Source organism: Oryctolagus cuniculus, chromosome 4 (genome assembly GCF_051225735.1).
Source record: "Oryctolagus cuniculus isolate XC-2025 breed Fujian yellow rabbit chromosome 4, ASM5122573v1, whole genome shotgun sequence".
In the NCBI taxonomy this organism is placed as follows: Eukaryota; Metazoa; Chordata; class Mammalia; order Lagomorpha; family Leporidae; genus Oryctolagus; species Oryctolagus cuniculus.
Genome location: NC_142870.1, coordinates 7,217,006 through 7,230,029, shown reverse-complemented (window position 1 = coordinate 7,230,029; position 13,024 = coordinate 7,217,006). Strand labels below are relative to the sequence as shown.

At 51.8% G+C, this 13,024-nt stretch overlaps 1 protein-coding gene across 2 annotated transcripts in view; it reads right to left on the bottom strand.

The window, feature by feature from the left end:
* Positions 1-13,024, bottom strand: part of KCNJ6 (potassium inwardly rectifying channel subfamily J member 6) — a 269,639-nt gene that overhangs the window by 194,860 nt on the left and 61,755 nt on the right. The window lies entirely within an intron of this gene.

The window sequence follows — 13,024 nt, the reverse complement described above, 5'->3', positions numbered from 1 at the left end:
GGGAAAGCGTTTGCATATAGACAAAAACGCCCCAAGAAAAGTCTACTCTCTTTAGGACAAAGTGCTAAGAAATAGGTAGCCTAACAAGACAGAGAACTTCTGGACAACCCCACTCTGAAAACCGAGACTGCGTGGGGAGTTTAGGCTTCCAGCCCTGCCAGGCTGTAACGAGACATCCCGAGCCGGGTGGTGTCAGAGAGACCGAGCGAGGAGCCTGGGTTTTCACCTTTGCAGAGGGGTAACAGGACCAGGACTGCTTTTTTACCCCAAACTGGCAGCAGCAAGACGACCCTCCCCATTCCCACCGGCCAGCACACAGCGCGAACATTCCCCACCATCCAGCAGAGACGAGGTCACTCCCCCAGTCCATCTGTGGAGACCACGTGGGCAGAGAAGGAGCCCTTCCCTGCACTGCTGGACTGCTGGAGGCCCCGTGGGCAGCCTGAAGTCTCACCCCATCCAGCAGAAGCAGGGATACTTTTCTCACCCTGTGCCCGCGTGATAACGAGTAACGAGACAGAGCCCACCCTACCCTCATCCCACGAGAGATATGACAGGAGGGCTGCCATCAGATGAGATTTAAATACGATCCAAAATGTCTAGTTCCATCAGAAAAAAAAAAATCCCTTGTCATACCAAGAAACAGAAAGAACTGCAACAGAACGAGGATCTTAGAATTATCTGAGGATCCTACAACAGCCACCACAAAATGCTTCAATCTGCAATTACAGACATTACAGACACAATAAAAAAGTCAACAAAGAAACAGGGAGCCTTTGTGAAATGATGACGATAAAGAAAAACCAAATGGAAATCTACAGTTATTGAAATCTACAACTCAACGGATGGACTTAATAGCAGGGTGGAGCAGACTGACAGAACAGGAGAATCACCCAGTCTCAACCACAGACAGAAACAGGTTAACAAGTCAGCAGGTGTGCTGCAGCAATCAACGCACCAGCGGCAGAGGAGGACAGGAGCTGGGACTGAAAAGGCTGTCAAGGGATTAGTGGCTGTAAACTTTCCAAACTTTCCAAAAGCAAAAAAATTAACCTATAGGTTCCAGAAGCTGAATGAATTCCATGTTAAAAAAAAAAACACAAAAACAAAAGAAGTTTATGCAAACTTTTGACAGCTGCCAGAGAAAAGTGATGCGTTGCCTCCCAGGGATAAGTGGCTCAAACCACATTGGATTTCTCATCAGAGGATTTTCTCCTCAGAGCAGAGTTTTCCACGGTTGAGAATAAACCCTGTCAGTTCAGAATTCTGTGCCAGAGAGAGCACCCTTCACACATCCAGGGGAATTCAAGGCAACCTGCTCTGAGGGGGAAATGGGGCGAATCTGTCACCAGCAGCTCTGTCCTAACAGAAAGGAATTTCTCTGAGCTAGACGGAAAAGAAGCAACCCTGAACATCGCACAGGTAGACGGGACATTGAAAAGAGCAAATACGGTAGAATCCCCTTCCCCAGGGTTGTCTAAACTACGTCTGATGCTCAAGCACAAAACACAGCATGGTGTACTGTGGTTCTCAACATACTTAAAGGAGACATTTAAAACAATTATGTTATAAATCAGGAAGTAGATGAATGTAGAGAGAGATAAGGTTTCCACGCTTCATTTGAATGACAAAATATCAATACCAATAGGCAAGTTATATGCATGTAGTATAATGCCTAGAAAGTCCACACAGAAATACTCTGAAAAATACTATAGAAAAATAAAAATGGAATCCTAAAATAATGCTCAAGTAGCCCACAGAAATTCCACTAGCATGCTAATAACTATAATAAATGTAAATGGTCAAAATAGATCAGTTAAAATACTAAGATTACAGAGCACATGAAAAGCAAATCCAACTACATGCTGTTTAAAAGAAACTCACTTGACTGGGGCAGGCATTTGGCAAAGCAGTTACAATGCTACGGAACACCCACATCCCATGCCAGAGGGCCTGGGTTCAATCCCAGCTCTGCACAAGACTCCAGCTTCCTGCTAATGCACCCCTGGGAAGCAGCCCATGGGTCCCTGCCACCCACATAGGGGACTCAGAATGAGTTCTCTCTGGACTTTGGCCTGGCCATACCCCAGCGGTGGGGGGCATCTGTAGAGTCAGTCAGTAGGTGGTAGATCAATCTCTCTCTCTCTCTCCATCTTTCAAAATAAATAAATAAATAAAAATAAAAATTTTTCAAAAAAATCCTCACTTCAAATATAAAGATATAGGTAGGTTGAAAGCAGATGAAAAAAAGATATACCACATAAACATTAATAAAAAAAAACAAGTATGGCTATGTTGTCATGTAAAGCAGACATCAGAGCAAAGAAAGCAGAAGGGATGGGACGAAACTGTACAGTAACAAAGGAGCCCATATGAGTACTGTTTGCATCTGGGTTGTTCCACTGCTGATCCAGCTCCCTGCTAAGGCGCATGGGAAAGCAGCAGAGGATGGCCTGAGTGACGGGGGCCTGCACCCATGTGGAAGCCCAAGTGGAGCTCCAGGCTCCTGGCTTCAGCCTGGCCCAGCCCTGGCCATTGCAGCCATTTGGGGAGTGAACCAGAGGATGGAAGACCTCTCTCTCTCTCTCTCTCTCTCTCCCTCCCTCCCTCCCTCCCTCCCTCATTCTTCCTTTTAAATAGATCAAATAAAATCGTAACATACATATAAAATGAAAAAGAATGTACAGCAAACGTAATATGCATGCACCAGTGATACCCGATTTGTGAAGCGAAGCTGATGGAAATGAAAGGAGAAATGGAAAAATCCACAAATACGTCGAAGACATCAAAACCTCTCCCTTAAAAACTGTCAGGACAGGGCTGGTGCCGCGGCTCACTAGGCTAATCCTCCACCTTGCGGCGCCGGCACACCGGGTTCTAGTCCCGGTCGGGGCGCCAGATTCTGTCCTGGTTGCCCCTCTTCCAGGCCAGCTCTCTGCTGTGGCCAGGGAGTGCAGTGGAGGATGGTCCAAGTGCTTGGGCCCTGCACCCCATGGGAGACCAGGAGAAGTACCTGGCTCCTGCCATCGGATCAGCGTGGTGCGCCGGCCGCGGGGCCATTGGAGGGTGAACCAACGGCAAAGGAAGACCTTTCTCTCTGTCTCTCTCTCTCACTGTCCACTCTGCCTGTCAATAAATATATAAATAAATAAATTGGAAAAAAAAAACTGTCAGGACAGCTCGAGAGGAAATCAAAGAAGTCAAGGAACTCAACAACCACCAACAGCATCCAAGCGACATTTATGACAGAACCCTCTGCCTTGTGTTATTTTAATTTGAGAGGGAAAAGGAGAGACAGAGAGAAATACAGAGTCTTCTATCTGTTGACTGATTCTCCAGATGCCTGCAACAGCTGGGGCTGGACCAGGCTGCAGGTGAAAGCCAGGAACTCAGTCCAGTTCTCCCTTGTAGGTGGCAGGGACCCACGCACTTGTCCAGGTCTCCCACGTAGGTGGGAGGTGGACTCACGCACTTGTCCAGGTCTCCCTTGTAGGTGGCAGGGACCCACGCACTTGTCCAGGTCTCCCACGCAGGTGGCGGGGACCCACGCACTTGTCCAGGTCTCCCACGTAGGTGGCGGGGACCCACGCACTTGTCCAGGTCTCCCACGTAGGTGGCGGGGACCCACACACTTTTCCAGGTCTCCCTTGTAGGTGGGGGGGACCCACATACTTGTCCAGGTCTTCCATGTAGGTGGCGGGGACCCACACACTTGTCCAGGTCTCCCATGTAGGTGGGGGGGGGAACCCACGCACTTGTCCAGGTCTCCCACGTAGGTTGGGGGGGGACCCATGCACTTGTCCAGGTCTTCCATGTAGGTGGCGGGGACCCACGCACTTGTCCAGGTCTCCCACGTAGGTGGCGGGGACCCACGCACTTGTCCAGGTCTCCCACGTAGGTTGGGGGGGGACCCACGCACTTGTCTAGGTCTCCCTTATAGGTGGGGGGGACCCACACACTTGTCCAGGTCTCCCACGTAGGTGGGGGGTGGACTCACGCACTTGTCCAGGTCTCCCACGTAGGTGGCAAGGACCCACACACTTGTCCAGGTCTCCCTTGTAGGTGGGGGGGACCCACACACTTGTCCAGGTCTCCCACGTAGGTGGGGGGTGGACCCACGCACTTGTCCAGGTCTCCCACGTAGGTGGCGGGGACCCACGCACTTGTCCAGGTCTCCCACATAGATGGCAGGGACCCACGCACTTGTCCAGGTCTCCCACGTAGGTGGCGGGGACCCACGCACTCAAACCATCACCACTCCTTCCGTGGTGCCTATTAGCAGGAAGCTGGGTTGGAAGTGGAGCCTGGACTTGAACCCATGCAGGCATCCTCACCACTGCACCCAATACAGTCCCTACGCATCCTTTCCCAGTGCTCCCAGAATATATACCAAGATAGACCATACCGTGGTCCATAAGACAAACTTAAAAAACTGGCTTCCTACAGTTCTCTGACTGCAATGGAATCAACCTGAACAATTCTTATTTTATCTGCTTTTCCCCTCTTTTTCTTCTTCCTCTTTTCCACTCTGTGTCACCCCCATCCTACTTCCCAGCACTCCGGCCCGAGCTCACGCCAGGTGTTGCAGGGAGGGCGCAGCTCTCGCAAAGGTTCTGGAATTCCCTTCATTCTTCCTTCTGGAACCTTCTCTCTCCCCTCGGAGAAAGACCATGGCCCCCACCTTGCTGGACTGTGACTCTTTCTAGAAGCTCTGTCCAGAAAACCAGAGGGGACAGGAAGATGGTGAATTTCTGAGTCTGTGTCACTGAAGATGAGCTGGCACCACATGCACAGTTTAGTTTTGTGATAGAAAAAACAATTAAATAGAGTGGAAAAATGGCTTTCCTTCGGAGACCAAAACACTCAACAGGAAACCTGCAATTCCCAAGGCGGACATCAGAGGCGTGGTATCTGCAGCATCAGCCCCCCGCCCCCGCCCCGCCCCGTGCCAGTTCTTGCATAACCACCCTGCGTTCACGTGACCCCTTCCAGGCTGCTGAGCCACCAAGCCTGCCCGGGTGCAGTGGCTGTTTCTCAGGACTGCATCCTCAGTATTGGCCTTCTCATCGACAGTCCTGTGGTTCCCTAGTCTGTCTCTATCCGCAGGAAAGAAAAAAACGACTTCCTCCACCATGGACTGCGAGGTGGGCTCCAGGCCGGGGGCCTGGGTCTCTGAGCGCCAGCAGCTGCTCAGGCGCTCCGTCCCAGAGGACAGCAGAAGGCAAGAGAGGGGGCGGAGGCAGATACAGGGAGCTCCAGGCAGGAGTTCTGTGCCACGGCGCGCTCCTCCCTGGGGCTGGGTGCTGGGGCAGATGGTGTGTGCTGTTCCCATCGCTAAGGGAGCCGCGGCCAGAGAGGTGGGGGCAGGAGAGAGAGGCAGGAGGTCCAAACATCATTTCTGGAAGCGCTGCAGGCTCCCTGGATGTTAAAGCCACAGGATTCTGCTCTTGCAACACCACAGAGGCAATCGCCTGCAATGCCGAGGCGCTGACTCACATCCCGGCGCGGCGGAGGCAGCTGCCGTGCCCAAGGCAGCACTTGCGTTTCCATCCTGTGGCTCGCAGCCTTCACCGGGAAACTCTGCTGTCATCTTCCTTGTCCTCTCGCTGCTCCTGAACTGACGGACTCCATGCCTCTGCTTTGAGGGGGAACCTTGTGCCCAGTTCTCCGCCTCTACCCAGATGAGGAAGTCAGGTCTGGGGACCAGCTGGACTTGAAATCAGGGTGGAGAACATTCTCGTTCTCAAGAGATACATGCTTATGGTGTGGCCGGCGCTGTGGTGCAGCAGGTTAATGCCCTGGTCTGAAGCGCCAGCATCCCATATGGGCACCGGTTCGAGACCCAGCTGCTCTACTTCCGATCCAGCTCTCTGCTATGCCTGGGAAAGCAGTAGAAGATGGCCCAATTCCTTGGGCCCTGCACCTGCGTGGGAGACCCAGAAGAAGCTCCGGGCTCCTGGCTTCAGATTGGTGCACCTCCAGCTGTTACAGCCATTTGGGAAGTGAACCATCAGATGGAAGACCTCTCTCTCACTCTCTCTGCCTTTCCTTCTCTCTGTGTGTAATTCTGACTTTCAAATAAGTAAATAAATCTTTAAAAAATACTTACGGTGACATGCCTTGATGTCTATAACCAACTACTGTCAAATGGAGACACACACACACACACACACACAGACACTGCATAAAGTAAGGCAAGTAGGCCCAACGTTGACAGCTGGGGGAATGTGGGTGAAAGGCCCATGTGACCCTGTACTATGTGATTTTACTATGTGAACAATTTCAAAGTTTTTGGATGGGAAAATCAGTGCGGCAAGCATCTCTCTTTGGCCTTAGATCTGTATGCTGGTTTCTGCCCTGTGAGTCAGGCCACGGGTGGGAGGCTGACTGGCAAATGCATCAGTGACCTGGTTGTGTTCCGGCAGGAGGCCCTGTTCTGGCTGGGGGCCTGTCCCGGCCGGAGGTCAGCCTTCGGGACTCTCCAGGCAATGCCCCGTGTGGAAGGGGCATCCTTGCTGCTTCTGGCCCTTTCGGAGACTTGGTACACCTGTGCTTTGGTTGCAGACCACCTGCTGAAGCACAGTCTCTCAGGACAGAAGGAGGACTGTGCATCTTCCAAACCATTCTCTAGGAAAATGCCTGATTTTAAGATTGTAGGGCAAAGCCTTCTTTGTCTCCTTTGGAAAACAGTGAAGAGACTGATAAACAGAAAAGAAATTCTCATTTTCTTTTTAAATTTGCGCTTGCAAGGGCATGCATTTGGGCTGAGCAGCTAAGCTGTTGGTTGGGATGCCTGCATGCTATACAGGAGTGCCTGGGTTCGAGTGCTGACTCTGCTTCAAATTACCCCTTCCTGCCAATGTGCACCCTGAGGGGCAACAGGTGATGGCTCAAGCACATGGGTCCCTGCCACCCACATGGGACATCCGGACTGAGTTCCAGGCTCTTGGCTTCAGCCTGTCCTAACCCTGGCTGTCACAGGCACTTGGGAACTGAACCAGTGGGGACCTCTCTCTGTCTCTGAAATACATAAAATTCTTTTAAAAATGTCCATTTATTTGAGAGGCTAAGAGACAAAGAGATGGGGGCAGAAAGAGAGAGAGAGAGAAAAGAGTAAGTTCTCACCTGCTGGTTCACTCCTTAAATTCCCATTCAGCCTAGACTGGATCATGGTGAAAAGCCAGAGCTGGGAGGGAACTCAATCTCAATCTCCCAGCTGAGTGGCATCACTGCTTCCTATCATGGTCTGTCTTAGCAGGGAGCCAGAGTCAAGAGTCTCAGCCAGGAATGAAACCCAGGTACCCTGACACGAGATGTGGGTGCCCCAACTGGGTCTCAACCATCAAGCCCATTGCCCATCAGAAATCTTCATTTTTGATGCCATGAGGAAATGTGTATACTCTCAGACTACTCGTGTAGAGCGAGGGCTCCTGTTCCATGTGGCAGAAATTGGGCCAGGATGAAGGCCATGGGCAGCGAAAGGTGACCAGGAAGTCTATGGCACATCTGGCTGGCGGTGGGCTCTCCCATCATGGGACCACATCCAAGGCTGGCCAGTGTTTAGAACATGATGAGGATGTGGTCTAGGCTGTGGGAGCTTCCCACGAAGAGTGTGACCCACACAGGGGCCAGAGGATGCAGAAGGAAGGGAGAGGACGTGCAGGCCTGCTCTTCTGCAGCAGGAAGTCTCTCTGCACGGCTCTGCGGAGGAGGACCCAGAGGCGTGGCTGGTCTGTGGCTGCCAATCTTCATCGGTGGCACTGTCCTCTGATGGAGCTGGCGTGACACAGAGCTTTATTCTGAGCCCGAGGGTCTCTCTGCCACAGGCTGCACTTGCTGAGCATTTTCAACGCTGTCCATTCACGACCCAGTGATCCAGAAAAAAAGCCCCTCATTCACAAGGACTCAGCAGAGAAAAAGACAAAGCAGAGACTGCCAATGACTTTGAAAAGCAAAGTGAAGAGTACATAGCAAAGTGAAATCAGAGAGTGAATGCAGAAAGAGTAAAGTGAATATTGTAAATACATAGAAATAGAGGCCATCTTGGCTTGGGAACAAGGAGAAAAAACACTGATAAAAATATAATCTTGGATATGCAGACTTGAGACAGTAGAGCAAGAGAGAAAAAAATAAAACAAAAATATTGAACAGAAAAAGATATGGAAGACAACAAGATGACTGAACAGATACATACAGTGTGTCCTTAGAGAAGAAAGAATAAGTCAGCAGAAAAAAAATGGAATCATATCATTCAAAACAATTTCCAGATGAAGCTGAGTTCTTAACACTGATGGGGAAGGGGGAGGGGATTCATGGGTGCCGATTCATATCCTGATACCGTTACTGGATTGCAAAGAAAAACAATGGTTCTACAGCATCCATGTATAAAGAACACACCCAGAAGGGGGAACAGAGAGACCTTCCCTAAAGTTCTCCCTAAATACATTCGATGACTGAACACAACAGACAATGGGCTAAAGGCCATAGGGGAAGATCATGAGACCCCCACAATTTTATACCCAGCCAAGCTGACATTCAAGCACAGTGATACCTGAGCTGTATCTTTAAGGATGTGAGCACTAGGGGAACACAGTACTCCATGAGCCTGTTCGGATGATGAAGACAAGCCTCAGCCAGGAAGGAGAGAAGACTGGAGAAACGGGACAGGCTGCAGTGCAGGATAGGGCTACTCACACACATCTCTGGAAAGAAAACTTCATGGAAATTCTGGTTTCAGAAAAGAACAGAGAAGTGAAACCATGCTGATGTTGGAATAGTCGAGAGATCACTCAGGGAACTGTGAAAACACTATTTAAGGGAATGAAGGTATATGTCAGGTGAACTAGGAACCACAGCCTGACAATCAAAACCAGGCAGAGGAAGAGGAATATTGAAGCTTGATGTAAATTGAAAACCAAACAGTCCCAAAGTAAAAAAAATGGAGTTAATGGAGGGGTGACCACAGATTCAGCTCTAAGTGTGGTACCTACGATGAAAGGGGAAGTGAGACAGCAGCCCAGGGAACTCGCAGCATTGCAAGCTGTGAGAAACACAAACCAAACACGCAACATGAGATGAAGACGAAGAGCAAACACGCCTGCAAGGTTTGGCGACTTAAGGAGAGTAACAGCCAATAAGTAAAAGACCAGAATACAGCGTCCGGAAATCGTCGTGGGAAAAAAGAGCTGCAAGCTGTATTGTCAGGGAAAAAGCTCTTGATGAAAGAGCGCACGGCGACATCCTTGTGGACGGAGGCAGAGACAGACTTTAACATCCCCCAGGAGGGCTCACCAAGGCCACGAAGTATGCATATCACCCCTGCAGGATGAGCACCTGCAGAAAGAGACACAGAACCACAGCGCGGGGACGAAGGGTTGTGAGCTGGAGTCTGGCTGCAGGTGGGTTCCCCATCTGCGATTGGTGCCTTGTATTTGAACTGTGGGCTTGGATTCCTTTTTTCAAGAAATTATACACCACAAAAGCTCCACAGGTGACTCCCACCAGCGTCGGGGGCTGAGCAGCCCCAGCGTTTCATGTCAGGGCTTCTGATAACTTAATGGTGGCTTTATTGTATCTCCGCGGTAGGGACCGAGAGGCCGACTGCCGCGTCTCTATTTCATGCGGGGTTTTGGCAGATCCGCAGATAGCCTTATTGATTTACTTGTGTCTGAAATTTCCCGGTTTCCAAAGAAGATTACAGTCAGTTGGAAAAATAAAAAAGGTAAAAACAGAATCCCAGCAACAAAGTTACAGCGTACTGGGGTCTTGGGTTCTCTGGGTACCATTTAGGCTCTGGTCTTAACATCAGGTGCCTCCACTTCGACACCACAGCTAGTTACAGGATCTCAACACTGTGCACCTGTTCTTCCAGCCACGCGCCCCCATTCCTGCCCTCCTGGGGCCCTTCCTCACCCAGGCTCGTTTGCCCGTGGTGCACGCCCAGGGTAACTCGGCCCCAGTGCCCGCTGCTCCCGCGGCTGGCCATCACATGCACGCTGCCTACTCTCATCTGCTCCTGCAGCCTCCCCGGCTGGCAGTAGCCCAAAGCCTCCTGCTGTGCAGCCCTCCACGGAATCCTTTCTTTCCCCGATCCTATGACACTTACAGGGAGCATCTCACCATTGAGGCATCGATAATCATCCATGGACTTTTTTTTTCCTCCAACTTGATTTTCAGCTCCTTTAGATGGAAGAATAGGGGGCCCTATGGTCTAACAGGAACAGGATGCTAAAAAGACTTACAAAATCCAGTTGCCCTGACCTGATCACATGTCTCTGCCATGGGCAGCTCTGCGCAGCTCCGAGCCAATCTGGAGCCAGGAGTACCCAGATGCTAACCTCAAACGACCTCCCTACTGCCCTGTCACGGCCTTTCTCAACCTGGCCGCACATCCAAAACAGCCCAGGACAACCCAAATACGACCTTGCTGGAGGGGCAGCAATGAGGAACCCCACCATTCTGAGCGTGTCGTGTGCAAAAGGAGAAACCGGGCCTGCACAAAACACCGCGCCAGGTGCGAACCAAAGCATGGTGCACACAGGGGGGATGAGACTGAGCCGACGCAGCCACGCCTTCCCAGCCTGGGAAAAGTCACAGAGCTCTGCTCGGCTCCTGCAGGGGTGCCACTCAGTGGGACTGAGCACAGGCGCCCAGTAAACAGAGTCTGGGCTGTGGTCTGACCACTCCTCATCTGCTAAAACCAGCGAATCAAAGAACCTCAAGTTGGCAAAATACGCAGATCCCAAATCTGGCGACTTCCCATGACCCTCACAGGCTCTTAGTTCGAGACACCATCTTTCTTCCCCGGTCTGCTCCTTGCTGGTCTCCTGGCCCTCTGCCTGGCTCCCTACTGTCCAGTCTCTACCTGGCTGCAGCCCTCGTTGGCTCTGAACTGGAAACCAGGTCATCTCTCTCCCTGGCTCAGAACCCTCAAGGGCTCCCCAGCACTCCGACGACAAATCCAAGCGGCAGGTGAGCGCTACGTCCCCGCAGGGTCTGCCTGGGCTCCCTCTGCCCTCATGGCCGAGCACTGCCCCGGCCCTCACTCCCGCGGTCTGGTCTCCTGCATTCCCGCACCTGGCAGGCCCCGTCCCTCCCTGGAGCCCGGAGAGCTTTTCCACGGCCTTCTTGCATGGCTTCCGCGCCACGCTGCTCAGGCCATGGTCAAGGTGTGTCTCCCTGAGGCCTTCCTGGCTTCGTATCCGGTGTAGCACCCCCTGACCCACCCCACTCCCAGCCCCCATCTCCATCCCTGCCTAACCCAGTCCCTGCTGACCTCACCTTGCACTTCCCTCTTCACTATGCCCGTGGAGGCAGAGCCGAATCTCGCCGGCTTTAAATCTCAGCCCCATTACCTAAGCCGTGTGACGGTGGGCAAGCCCGGAACGGCCTTTTGCCTCACTTTCCTCATCTGTACAATGGGACAGCTTGTGGGATTGTAGTGAGTAATACACAAAGGACTTAGCAAGCTGGCAGGAGGTGAGGACCACATAAGTCTTTGTTGCTTTTTAAAAATTAGGTATGTACTTATTCATTAGTGTCTGAATTCGTACCCTGTTAGCTCAGACGGCCGGGACAAACTCCACAGTGGAGAAGACATTGCACGGCAGACATTCACGGTCTTGCAGTACTGGGGACAGAGGTTCAAGGTCAAGATGCCAGCAGGGCAGGATCCCCTGAGGTCTCTCCTGTTGGCCTGCAGATCCTTCAAAGGCTGTCCTGCATGTGTGTTTGTGTCCCCACCGTAGGAGGACACTGGTTAGACTGGATTAAGGCCCCCTTAGAGACCCCATGTTCAGGTAATCACCCATTCAAAGGCTCTGTGCCCGACTGCAGTCACACTTGAGGGGGCTAAGACACAGGAATGGGGGGCACAGTTCCTCCCACGGCATCTGCAACATGAGGATTCCCACCAGTGGGCTCCCCACCTGGTGGGCTCTCACTCTGCAGTTAGAAACCGACCCAGCGCAGGTCAGCTTCTCAGTAGGGCCCCGTGGGGCCCTTACTCGGTGCCTGGGGGCTCGGGGGCTCTGGGCACTGAGCAGAGGAGGCACCACACCGGGGACGCCCCTGCCTCAGACCATGCCCCTAAAATCTGAATGATGCCTCCACAGTCTGGGGGAAAGCTGGGGCCCAACGGCCTCTCTGGGTGCTCAGGACTCTTGGCATCTCGGGGACTGGACAAGAGCGGGAACACAGGTCAGCCGACAGCTGAGCACTCTCCCAAGCTAAGCCAGCCGGCCCTGCTGGCCGACACCCTGACTGGGGCCGGGACATGGCCCTTCTTGGATGTATTGTCTGATCTCCCGCACGGCGTCGGCAATCAGCAGTGGTTGCAACTTCTCCCCCAGGTGCTGCACACAAGGCCTCTATTTCACTCACGTGCACTCAGGCAAACCCCACTCCGTACAGCGTGCTCTTATGCACAGAGACAACGTCCCAAGATTCCCTGAAACCACAGAGCTTGCTTTTCCTATACATAGGCACACGCGACAATAAAGTTTAATTTGTAAACGAGGCACAGTGAGAGTTAAACACTAATGATGAACTTGGACAGTTATAACAGCCAATGAATCGCTTGTGTCTGGCATTTTCCATTGGAGATTTTCAAGTCAAGGGTGACTGCGTGTAAACCAAACTCCAAACAGCGAACTCTGGGATAAGGAAGGACGAATGCCCAGCAGGTGAATTCCCCACCAGTCCAAAGCTACCTGTAAGAGGCAGGGCTGCAGGGACCACATCTAAACCCAGCGCCCACCGGGCCTCTGTGCAGCAGGGGCGTGTGTATTTAACTCTCCTGTTTTATAAATACAGCCCATACACACACACTTGTACACACACCCATTCACACTCACACCTATATATACTCTCATACGCGCATACACTCACAAACATACACACACAGACACACACCGGTATACACACACACACACTTATACACACTCATACATTCATATATAGACGGACATGTACACACACCACTCACATTCACAAACACTTAAACATACTCATATGCACACTCACA